Source organism: Aotus nancymaae, unplaced genomic scaffold (assembly GCF_030222135.1).
Source record: "Aotus nancymaae isolate 86718 unplaced genomic scaffold, 86718_ANA_hifiasm-v0.15.2.pri h1tg000002l, whole genome shotgun sequence".
Taxonomy (NCBI): Eukaryota; Metazoa; Chordata; class Mammalia; order Primates; family Aotidae; genus Aotus; species Aotus nancymaae.
This window is the reverse complement of record NW_026988413.1, coordinates 60,202,591-60,214,948: the sequence shown is the minus strand read 5'-3', so window position 1 is coordinate 60,214,948 and position 12,358 is coordinate 60,202,591.

Below are 12,358 nucleotides of genomic sequence, written 5' to 3'. Positions count from 1 at the left end.
ATGTGGTTACCCATGATGGTGATTACTGGAAAATCTGACCTCCATGTCTGATCAAGACATTTTAACAGAAAAAAAAAAACCTACACAAAAGTGTAAGGTCAATAACATTTGTTTTTTGAACATCTGGATTCGTTCTATGCCAATTTGTCTCTTCAATCAATTTTCTCATTCCCCAGAGACCTTCATTTCCTCTATCAATCATCTTGATCCCATTCCTGCCTCTTCTCTTGGGACCTTGCTTCATCAGTTCTTTCTCAAGCATATTCCATCCCCCTTCTCAGCGAGCTTCTTTCCCTCTGGCCTAAATGCATTTAGAACACCTCTATCTAAAACAAACTGAACAATCAAACATCTGCCCCTGCCCATTAACTCTATTACTTCCTAGATTTATAAACTTAGAATTATTCATTTGTACATCCACAAACATATTTGGTAGTCTTTTCTCTTTGTGTTATATTCAAGTAGGCCTTAGAATTTTAGATCTGTAAGGCACATTACCTCTGACCACCAGTTTTCACTACTGCTGAAAATTTTTAATTATTGGCGTGAGGTCTAATATATTCAAGTTCTTGGACATTTCTGAATTCCCAAATGTTTTGTATCTCAAAGTGAAGTTACCCACCAGAGCACTTACACACTTTCCTATAAATTGGTAAACAACTCAACAATGCTGTTTTATATTTACTTAATAAATGTACTGTTTAAAAATGTGTTTAAGAAGAAAATTTAATACTACTATCATAATTGGAAAATCAATGTAACTTGCTCAATTTAGTAAGTATGGCACATTAAATTCACAGCTATTACAATAAGAAATCAACAAACTGACTCAGCATATGCCAGTTGTCAAATGTGCTACATTTAATAAAACACTTCATCAATGCATTTATTAACATGAAAGTTTAGGTAGTTTTTGCATAAAATATAAACCTGGACCCAAATATTGGACTGTACATTTTAGTTATTAGTATGTTAAAAAATGTATACTCATGAAATTTTGTCAAAGTTTGCCTTTTTGTAGATGTGTATAATTTTCCCCTATAAATCAACATGACATTTGGAGGGGACAAATCTCCAGACTATATCACTGTACCATTAATTTATCATATAAAAGATTCTTTTTTTAACTTTTAGGTCCGGAGTATATGTGCAGGCCTATTATATATGTAAGTTGCATGTCACATGGGTTTCTTACAGATTATTTCATTACCCAGGTAATAAGCATAGTATCTGATAGTTTTTTTATCCTTTTCCTCCTCTTACCCTCCACTATCAAGTAGAGTCCATTATCTGTTGTTCTGTTCTTTGTACCCATGTGTACTCCATGAAACATTCATTTATTCTCTATTCAACTGAAGTGTTAGATGTGGACCCTTTATACAAGATAAAGTGACTGCACTGCTGGTCACGATGTTAAACGTCAGAACCATGAGATCGTTTCCCGTTTTTCCCCAGTATAACCAGTGAATCATAAAGTCTCCTTTTTCTCTTCTAAATATTTCAAAAATCAGCCCACTTTTCTCTATCTACCTTCCTACCAGTCAACAAAAGTTTCACACCTTGATGGTGGGCTCTGAAGTGCTCTCCTTATCTGTAGGTGTTCTTCTACCAATAACCCATATTTCACCCAGAGTAGTCGTCCTAAAATGCAAATATGCAACTTACCTATGTAACAAACCTGCACATATACCCCAGACCTAAAAGTTAAAAAAATAAAGCTTTTATATGACACATTAATGGCACCGTGATGTAGTTTGGAGATTTGTCCCCTCCAAAGGTCATGTTGATTTGTAGTCCCGAATGTTGGCGGTCAGGCCTACTGGGAGGTGTTTCAGTCATGGGGGCGGATCCTTCATAAATGGCGTGGTGCCCTTCTCATGGTAGTGAGTGAATTTTTGCTCTATCAGTTCATGCAAGAACTGGTTGATTAAAAGAGCCTAGCATCTCTCTTTCTTGCTCTTCCTCTTGCCATGTGACAGGCCTGCTCCCTGTTTGCCTTCTGCCATGATTGAGCAGATGCTGGTGCCATGCTCGTCGTATAGTATGCAGAACCATGAGCCGAAATAAACATCTTTTCTTTATAAATGACCCAGCCTCGGATATTCCTTTATATAACACAAAACAGACTGATACATGTAGATAATTGGAATCTTTAGCGCTTCAGCCCAAAGTGAAGATTGTACTAGGAAGATGAGTGTCCTTTCCTTGAGGAACTACTGGATGAGAATATGGAAAATATAATAAATATTTACAATAGTGAGATAAGTGCTACTGTAGGAAATAAATGTTATTACAGGAGCTGACATAAAAGTAAACTAGCAAGACTATGCCATGATCTTAAGCTGAAAGAAGAAGGTGGCAATACTGTAAGAAATGGAGAAGATTGTTTGAAAACTGAGAGACCCACCCAAGGAGCTAGAAGTAGCTGACTATGAGAGTGCAGTCTGGCTGGAGGGGTGGGCAACTGAAGAAGAAGTGGAAGATGCCGCCACTGGAGAGAGAAAGGACCAGGGCCTGAAATTCTCTGTGAATCACATCGGGTATTTAGGTAACTGAAAGCCACTGAAGAGTTCTAGGCAGAGAAGAGCATTTTAGGACGACTACTCTGGGTGAAATACGGGTTATTGGTAGAAGAACACCTACGGATAAGGAGAGCACTTCAGAGCCCACCATCAAGGTGTGAAATTTTGTTGACTGGTAGGAAGGTAGAAAGAGAAAAGTGGACTGATTTTTGAAATATTTAGAAGAGAAAAAGGAGAAGACTTTATGATTCACTGGTTATACTGGGGAAAAAAGGGAAAACAATTATTCTCAGGGTTTCGAAGTCCAACATCGTGAATAGCCGTGCAATCTCCCAAGTTCGGGGAACAAAGGAGGGTGCCCAAGGCAAGGGTGAGGTAGACAGGACAAATCCAGAGGAGAAAATGAAAAATTGCACTTTGGAAATACTGTGAATGAGCCTTTGTGTAGTGTTGAGGCTGTGAAGCAGAGAAAACACAAAGATGTATATGTCTCTGCTGCCCAAGAATATATATACTCAGTGTCATTCTTAACACTGATTGCATGTTAGAAATGCGTTTGGAAGTTTCATTGGTTTGTTTTGTTTTACATATTGATACTTAGGTCCCACTCTAATTAATTCAGAATCTCGAGTATTTCCTGCAGCCAGGGTTACACTACCCAGGGGCATGTTAAGTGACAGGAGTGACGATTCAGATGCAAAATGTTTCTGAATTATACTTTATAAACGATCTACATGCAATTTTTTTGTTTCAGTTTTACATGAACACATTTTATGAGCTTTTTTTTTTTTTTTTTTTTGAGACCGAGTTTCGCTCTTGTTACCCAGGCTGGAGTGCAATGGCGCTATCTCGGCTCACCGCAACCTCCGCCTCCTGGGTTCAGGCAATTCTCCTGCCTCAGCCTCCTGGGTTCAGGCAATTCTCCTGCCTCAGCCTCCTTAGTAGCTGGGATTATGGGCACGTGCCACCATGTCCAGCTAATTTTTTTTGTATTTTTAGTAGTGATGGGGTTTCACCATGTTGATCAGGATGGTCTCGATCTCTTGACCTCGTGATCCACCCGCCTCGGCCTCCCAAAGTGCTGGGATTACAGGCGTGAGCCGCCGCGCCTGGCCTTATGAGCATATTTTTTAAGCACATTCTATAATCCCATTTTAATTGCATTCTTTCTGAGGGCTGTTCTATTCATTTTTCTCTTAGGATCTAGGTTCTATAGTTGCACATACCTGATAATAAAGTTCTCGTTGATTGTGGTTGATGTTTAGGACCACTATTAGGATAATTCTTTTTAGTAGACATTCTATTCCTATTTTAGTCACATTAAGAATACCCAATGTCTTATATAGTTGCACCACAGATTTCTATAAATATTATCAAAGAGAACTTTTCAATCATGCTTTTTTATGGTAAATGATACTGAACAACAGAATAAATTTAGAAAATGATATAACTTGACAATATTTTTTTTTTTTACATATCACATTTAATTAAATAATGGCCATTTCTTGACAAAATAAAAAGCTAATCAAAACTTTTAAAATCCCACTTAAAAGATGATTATTTCAGATTGATTTCAGGCTGCCTGTTCATCTTAATTTACAGGTCCTCAAAGAAACCTGACTGAGGCAAGAGAGATTGTGGTACATGATAGAAATTCCTAGCTCTACAGTCAGATTGCTTGGGGACACATCCCAGCTCCCCAACTTGGGCATGCTGTATGACATCTCTAAGTTTCTGTTCCCTTTCTGACTTATTTTATTAAGGCCTCTGTTTGTTACCTCAAAAGCTTAATCATTCTGATGCTGATGATTTCAGGAGTACCTAGAGAAACATGACATCAAGAAGATTTCTAAGGTATAAAGAATATTACCAAGACCTCACAATTTTCTCTCTGCTGGGCACTGGAAATATAATGATGAGAAACACAAACACAGCATGAGTTGCAGGAGACCATAGGGAGGGTATTTGTCCAAAAATTGCATAAAGAGGCATGTATTACTAACTCTAAAAAAGTACTATGCAATCAAAAGATCTTGGTAACAAGGAACTGATGGGAGATGGAAGGGAAGAACCTGACGGGAACTGACCTGGGTTTAGTGACTGAGCTGGGAAGAAAGTGGATGGAAGATTCACACTGCCCTGGGTATCTTCATCCAAATCTCAGTAACAATTAGACATCTGGAGCACAGCAGATATAGACTAAATAATGGAGAGGCAGATGGCAATGTTAGCTCTGGGAGAATGTTTGACTTCGGCTAACAGCTTGGGGTATGAATGAAGAAACTTCTCTCACTTATGGGCCAACACTTAAGTTTCCCTCAACAAAAATGCATTACCTCATCCATTTTCTCATTTCCTTTCATCAAAAAACTTGAATTTCCTGTGCTAAATTGCCACTTGTCCTCCTTTTCGTTAGTTTTCAGTCTTCAGAAATTTCATCTCAACTCAACTTCTCCTCGAAAACTACTTTGGATGATTTCTTTTTTTTTTTTTTGAAACGGAGTTTCGCTCTTGTTACCCAGGCTGGAGTGCAATGGCGCAATCTCGGCTCACCGCAACCTCTGCCTCCTGGGTTCAGGCAATTCTCCTGCCTCAGCCTCCTGAGTAGCTGGGATTACAGGCACGCGCCACCATGCCCAGCTAATTTTTTGTATTTTTAATAGAGACGGGGTTTCACCATGTTGACCAGGATGGTCTCGATCTCTTGACCTCGTGATCCACCCGCCTCAGCCTCCCAAAGTGCTGGGATTACAGGCGTGAGCCACTGCGCCCGGCCCTGGATGATTTCTTAATTCCTCATTCCAATCAATATATTCTGTCAATTTCCCTCCTCTTAGAACTCATACTCCTCTGAGTTCTAGTGCTTCACTGTCTTCTCAATCACCCTCACCCTCTTCTCAAGATAGTCCCACTCACCTTCCCCTTCAATACTGGTGTTTGTAAACTCTTTACCAGTATGATTTTATTAAATTTTATGGTTTTCTATCTTCAGCTTGGTCCAAATTTCCAATTGTCATTGAATACTCATACCTAGGAGTCTTAAATATATGACTAATCTACCATACCTAGAAAATAACTAATATCTTTCTCAATGTGTCTTTCTCCTTTTGCCTTCTCTATCTCGGGACCTAGTCAGAAAGGCCAAGCCAGCTAAGCCAGAAACTGTAGTGTCATTAAATGACCAAATTCTGACAAGCCTCCACCTTGAAGACCTTATGATTTCCCACTATTTCCCACACCCATTGCTACTTTCTTCCTTCAGACTTTTGTCAACTCTTGCCCAACCATTTAAATGGCTCCCAACTGGTTTCCCTACTTTGGGTTTCTTTCCACTTCAATCCACCCCCATGGTATTATTTTCTAAAATTTACCTCTGATCACATCTTCCACCTTTAAAAAAGATTCAGTGACTCCCCATTGCCTATAAAATAAAATGTAAGTGCCTTAGGAGGACATATGATACCAATTAGAAGCAGGGCTCTCGCTACTTATGACTTCATATTCCCCTCATTCCTATTCCAACACCAAAAAAAAAATGCAATTTTAACTTAAACCTTACCAAATTACCTAAAGTTTTTCAAATATAGCACACTAATTCATGTTTCAGCGGCTGAACACAACTCCCACGATGCCTTCTCCTGCCCTCCCTTCTACTGTTTCTTATACTTCAATACCCACTGTAAACACTAGCACTCCTCCAGAGCATTCTCTGACATTCTGAACTGGTTGGGCCATTTTCTCTTCTTTTTAAACATAGATTTGATTTTGAATGTTTGCCAGAATCATCTTAAGTAACATTTATATTCAATTACTTTCTTTTAGGAAACAAACAGGGAGAGCTTGGAAATAAAGAAAACCCAAATATTTACTAGACACTCCCCTCTGGGCTGAGATTTTTGGAACGTATTTCTGTTACAATCTATAAAAATGTGGCATACTTAAAAAGTGTGGACTTTAGAATATTAAAAAACCTTGTTTCAACTGTAGCTTTGATTTTTACTAGTGTGAGCTTAGGGGATCAGAATCTGCAACTGTAAATTGTCACAGCATTTTCTTTGCAATATGTTGGGAACAATCATTAATGATACAGGACAGCCACGAAATAGAAGCAAAATAAATAATACTAGCTTTTAGTTAAATAAGAGGCTAATCTCCTAATAACCATACTGTCTCTGGTATTGCCGGAATTACAAGAATGCTTCAAGTAGTCAAATATTTGGTTAATTTCTCAATTAAATTTCCATCGAAGTTCAACTAATGGTTACACTGTGACATCTTCCAGAGGGCTTCTGCTACTTTTCCTTCTAATACAACGTCATTCCACTTAATACAACCCCATGTCAGGTTAAGAAAACCTAATGAGACATGTCAACCTGCATCTCAGACTTATCTCATCCGTAGCTCAAGGAACTGTCCCTAAATTGTTTTCTTGAATCAGAATTCTGGGATTAGTAGAAGTAGGACAGGACAAAGTTAGAGAAAATGGAAGATCAGGTGGCTAATTTTCAAATAAGAAAGTTACAATGCTTTAAAAATTAAAACTAGGATGGAAAGTCAGAATTCAAGAGAAAGTTTGACTTAATACTGACCTGTTAAGTTTACTCATGGACTTCTTACATTCTCCTAAATTCTAGAGTCAGCCGAGCCTCAAGAAAGACATTAAGTGGCTTACAACTAATGGTAAACAAGACAATTTAATCACTACATAAAGAGAGGAAAGTAAGTGGAAAGGATCAACACATTTTGATTTTTTTTAAATTAGGATGAGCAATACAGACAGGGCAAGAAAGTCTCAAGCCCAACTGTTTTCATTTCAACGGTGACTAATACAACATGGCCTGTAACTAGGCAAAATTATGGTGGAAAACGTTTCTTTAAAGCTTGAATCCTTTACTGCCTTGATACTTCAACCTTTTTTCGGTGGTGAAAAGTCATTGCACCCAAATGGCATTAAATTGGAGGAAACAGCAAAATTGTAAAGCAATCTTAACAAATTTATATTATAAATTACACATTATATACCAAACAGATAAGGAAATATAACACCAAAAGAGCTAAACTATAGCCCTAAGTTGATTATTATTAACTATATAATTCATTAAAAGATTTCTGCATACACTTTTATTATTCTGTTTCATTAATAGAAGAATGCTGTGAAACAATAATGGAGAATCAAGAAAATCATGGGGGAAAAAAAGCCCGAGAGAATGCTTAAGCTAAACCCGAAAACGTAGCTTCAAGCTGATCCAAAAAAAACCCAAAAACTGTGCTTTTAAAACATAGTGTGTGTTTCTAAACACCCAAGTGCATGTCTTAGAAAACCCTATATAATAGTGATGTCACAGGGCCACTCCACCCCAAGGGACACCACTTAGGGTGTGATGTGGCCTCATCAGCTAGATTGCTGTTGATATGAGCATGTCTGATGTAATCTTTCCCTAATCCAAAGGAAAGATTACAATCCTAACATGTCTCAAACCCTCCTGTATTTGTCTCATGAGATACTGAGAGCTTGAAGTCTTACTGAACCACTCATGAATCAAGGGCATTTTGATCAATGCTATTGTCCTGCTTATATTAAGATCATAGATGCCTCAGTTCTGTGACACTGAAGTATTTACACCACTGTGCTTACACCAGTGAATACTCAGGTGCAACCCTCTCCTTAATCTCTCCTTGTATTGTTATTGCTTACAAATAATAATCAATTTATTGTTCCTGGAGAAAATTCCATCAACCCTCCGAACCCTATTCTATTCTCACCTGCCAAGGGATATTCCTAGTGTTTCAAAATCCTCAGTGACTCAAGTTGTCATTTATTTTGGTATTTCTCTTTCAGGCTATTCCTAAATATGCATTATGAAAGTTTAGTAGTGTGCCCTTCATGTACTAGGATCTATATGTACATAAAGTATTAGTCTTTACTAATGCTTTGAACTTCCTATTTTCCAAATTAAAGAGAAATAGAAAATATTACTGAGATTAACCTAAGTATCTCACAAATAACAACAAACTTCTTCCAATGATTTCCTAAGCAGTATATAAATCTTTGTTATTATCCTGATAGGGAATTAGTTTCTTAATATCATTTTATCTCTTAGGCATAGGGAGTTTGTTACATATGATCATGGTTGCCTAGGGTACCATAAATTACCACCAAGTGGGTAGTTTACAAACAAAAGAAATATATTATCTCAGAGTTTTGGAGGTCAGAAATTCAAAATCAAGGTGTTAGCAAAGCCACGCTCCCTCTGAGCCACTGAGAGGATTTTTTCTCCTGTCTGTTCCAGTTTCTATTGCTACAAGCATTCCTCAGTTTGTAGCAGCTAATTCTAATTTTTGCCTCTGCCTTCACATGACCTTTTCCCTTTGTCTGTGTTTTTTCCTCCTGTGTCTTTTATAAGGGCATGTATCATTGGTTTTAGGTTCTAACCTAAATCTAGGCTAATCTCATCTCTAGATCCTTAACTTATTTACATTTGAAAAGTCCCTTTATCAAAATAAGGTCACATGCTCAGGTTTCAGGGATTAGGACTTGGACATTTCTTTTTTGGGGACACAATTCAACCCACCATATATATTCCTTTGGCATTATGGTGTATGAATGGAAAATGCTTATTATGAGTTCTCTCATTCATATCACCAACCTTGATTTTTCCCTTATGTCCAGATTCTTACATCCAATTTGATATATTAGATGGCTAATTTGATTTCTCCACTTAAGTGTGCCTCAAAACTGAGGTACTCATTCTCCCGTCTTCCATGGTAGTTTACTACCCGTGGCTCATTGCTAAGATTCTCCCCAGAAATTACCTTGGGGTGGAGGAAGCTGCTTTGCTCCAAGTAATACCCATTTCCAAGGGATAGAAGGAGAGGTTTGATAACATGTCTTAATTCAGCCCATCTCTGGAGGGTCATCCCAGCTCCAGTCTCCCATGAGATTGACTGATACCTCTGCTTCAACTGTGCATAACCAATTTTTCAATCCTGCTTACTTCCTTCACAGGTATTGTTCCTGAGAGTTCTTTGCAATAAACCACCTATAATCAAGTGTCCATTTCAGTTTGTTTCCCATAAAATGCAGCCTAGAAAAAAAGGCATCTCTAATTTAACGTGTCCCTACACAACTCTTATTGCAATGTATCCTCCACCACTTCACATTCTCTCCCTTCCATTAAAAGAGTTCTATCCCCATTCCCCAACTTTGTAAATCACACTATCATCCACAGAATTTTCAAGCCAAGAGCATAGGAATCATTGTACTTCATACCCTTTTCTCTTACCGAGATCCTATTTTGAGCCAAGTAATTTTACTTCTAAATTATATTGGATATCTGTCTCATTTTCTACACCTCCATTAAAACTCACCTAGTGTGATCATCATCTCCTCCCATACTACTCTCAGTTATTAGAACTGTGATCCTGCACAATTTACTTAATCTTTCTAAGCCTCCACGAAGTCAAAAGAATAATAGTTCTAATATAATAATAGTACTCAACATTACAGAGTTGCTTTAAGTTGTTAATAAACGTGGAAGGGCTAAAATACTACTTGGCATTCAGTATGTGCTATAGTGTCAGTTATTATAAATATTCTGAAATTTAATTAGGTCACCTCTTGTGGAGGGAAAGGCAAAAGAATACAACTGAGTCAGAAGAATTATACATGGACTTCTCTTGAGGTTGGCTTTGTCCCTAGTATTCAATAATGTACACACCTCATGGCATGTAATTGCAACATATTATTCCATATGGTAGAATTTCAGAAACCAGGTTATTTTAAAATAAATATTAAATATGCACATATAATAATGAAGTAAATGTTGTATATTTTCTAAATACTACAGTTTTTAAAATTTATCTAAATGGCTCTAATTCAAGAATAAGTATTTCAGATGCTCCCAAAGTGCAGCCTATCAGTGCATTCCAGGAGCACATTGTGGGTTGATTGTTTCCAGCACAACCTCGTACTACTGCTGTGAATTTGCTTCCTGGTTAATGTCTATAAAAATTCCCACAGATGTGCAAAAATATGTATTTGACTCTGTTTCTTCTTATCCATCCCTTCCCACTCTTTGTGATAACTAAATAGGAAAATCATTTCTTGAATTTCTCTAATTCTATGGTTAAAATGTGGTGATCAAAAGACAAGCTTATATATGTGATCTGGTGCCAAACATTTCCCTAGATAAAATAGATAGTCAAAGCATGAATTAGGTTACTGTGTAGTATTTTACTTGACAGTGAAGTTTAACAAGGATCATAAAGTATAAAAGCACAAATTTTAAATCCATTATCATAGATAAGGAGATCGTTTTATTAAGTCATTCTATTACTTGTAACAATAAGAGTATAATGAGAAATATGGAAATTTAAGGTCATAGTTTTTTTTAAATATAGCCATTGGAAACATGTGTTACACTTTAATAAAACTGAGCCATGCCTGCTTTATTAAAAACTTATACTTAAATTGTTCCTATATAATTTTTTTTACTTTTAATTAATTTTTACTTTATTTATTTATTCATATTTTTTGAGATAGGGGTCTTGTTCTGTTGCCCAGGTTGGAATGCAGTGGTGTAGTCACAGCCTTGACCTCCTGAGGCTCAATGATCCTCCTGTCTCAGCCTCCCGATTAGCTGGGACCACAGACATTCACCACTACACTCAGCTAATTTTTTTTTCTCATAGAGACAGGGTCTCACTGTTGCCCAGACTAGTTTCAGACTCCTGGGCTCAAGCTGCCCTCTGCCTCAGCCTCCCACAATGCGGGGTCTCCAGGCATGAGACACCACTCCATTCAACAAGCTTTTAATTTTTACATTATATATATATATATGTGTGTGTGTGTGTGTGTGTGTGTGTGTGTGTGTGTGTGTGTGTTTCTGAGTACTAAAAAAATTAATAAAATTTAGTCTCCTCTCTAAATGTAGTTGAAAGAACTAGATTAATGTTGGAACATTTGTTTGTCTGAGCAAGAAGGCGGCTCCCAATTCCCCTCATACCCTTTGTTGCCACTGGGTTGCAAAAAAACGAGAAACACTATGGAAAGTACAATGTTTACAAAATATTTCACAAAAATACATGGAACTTCCACATCAGGAAGTTTCTATTAGTAGTTAACTCTCAATATAAGTTATGGTAGAACCTCTAACATTTAAAAAACAAAAAAAGTACCCTCTGAAATTAAAAACATGAAATGCTTGAATAGCCTCTTTGGATACTGAAGGCTAAAGTTTTAGACATGCTGTTCCAAAATATTTATATTAATAACTATCAGATTTGAATGGTACCCTCAACAGGATAAACTTCCATGTAGTCCAGGATACAACTGAAACTGCCTTTGCAAAATTATGACAGTAAGAGAAATTTGACTCCATCTTGCCTCTAACCACCAAGTTGTCTTTGGTCATTTCTGGGCATAGGCCAAGCTAACTTTGGGAAAAATTTAGTTTACAGTTCAACCTTAAAGCAGGATGGTAACAGCCCTTCCCCAAAACTAAACTGCCTTTATAAAACTCATGAAAGCCACAAGGTTAGGATTAGGAGAGAAGCCTGAATTCTAAGATGTAGGTATAGTTTCTACAATCCTTTACTACTCAGGAGACATATGGCCATAGATCACAAGATTTGTGACTTCCCCAATTGCTCCTATACACAACATCACAATCATAGAACCTAACATTGGTCTTTTGAGATTTTTTTTTTCAGATTTTTGCATTTCTGACAACCAGCTGACTTCACCCAGATCTGTGACTCAACCAGTCCTGTGGCCCCTGCAGAGTGGCTGACTCAGTGCATGAGGACAGTTTTCTATACCCTATGATTTCATTTTC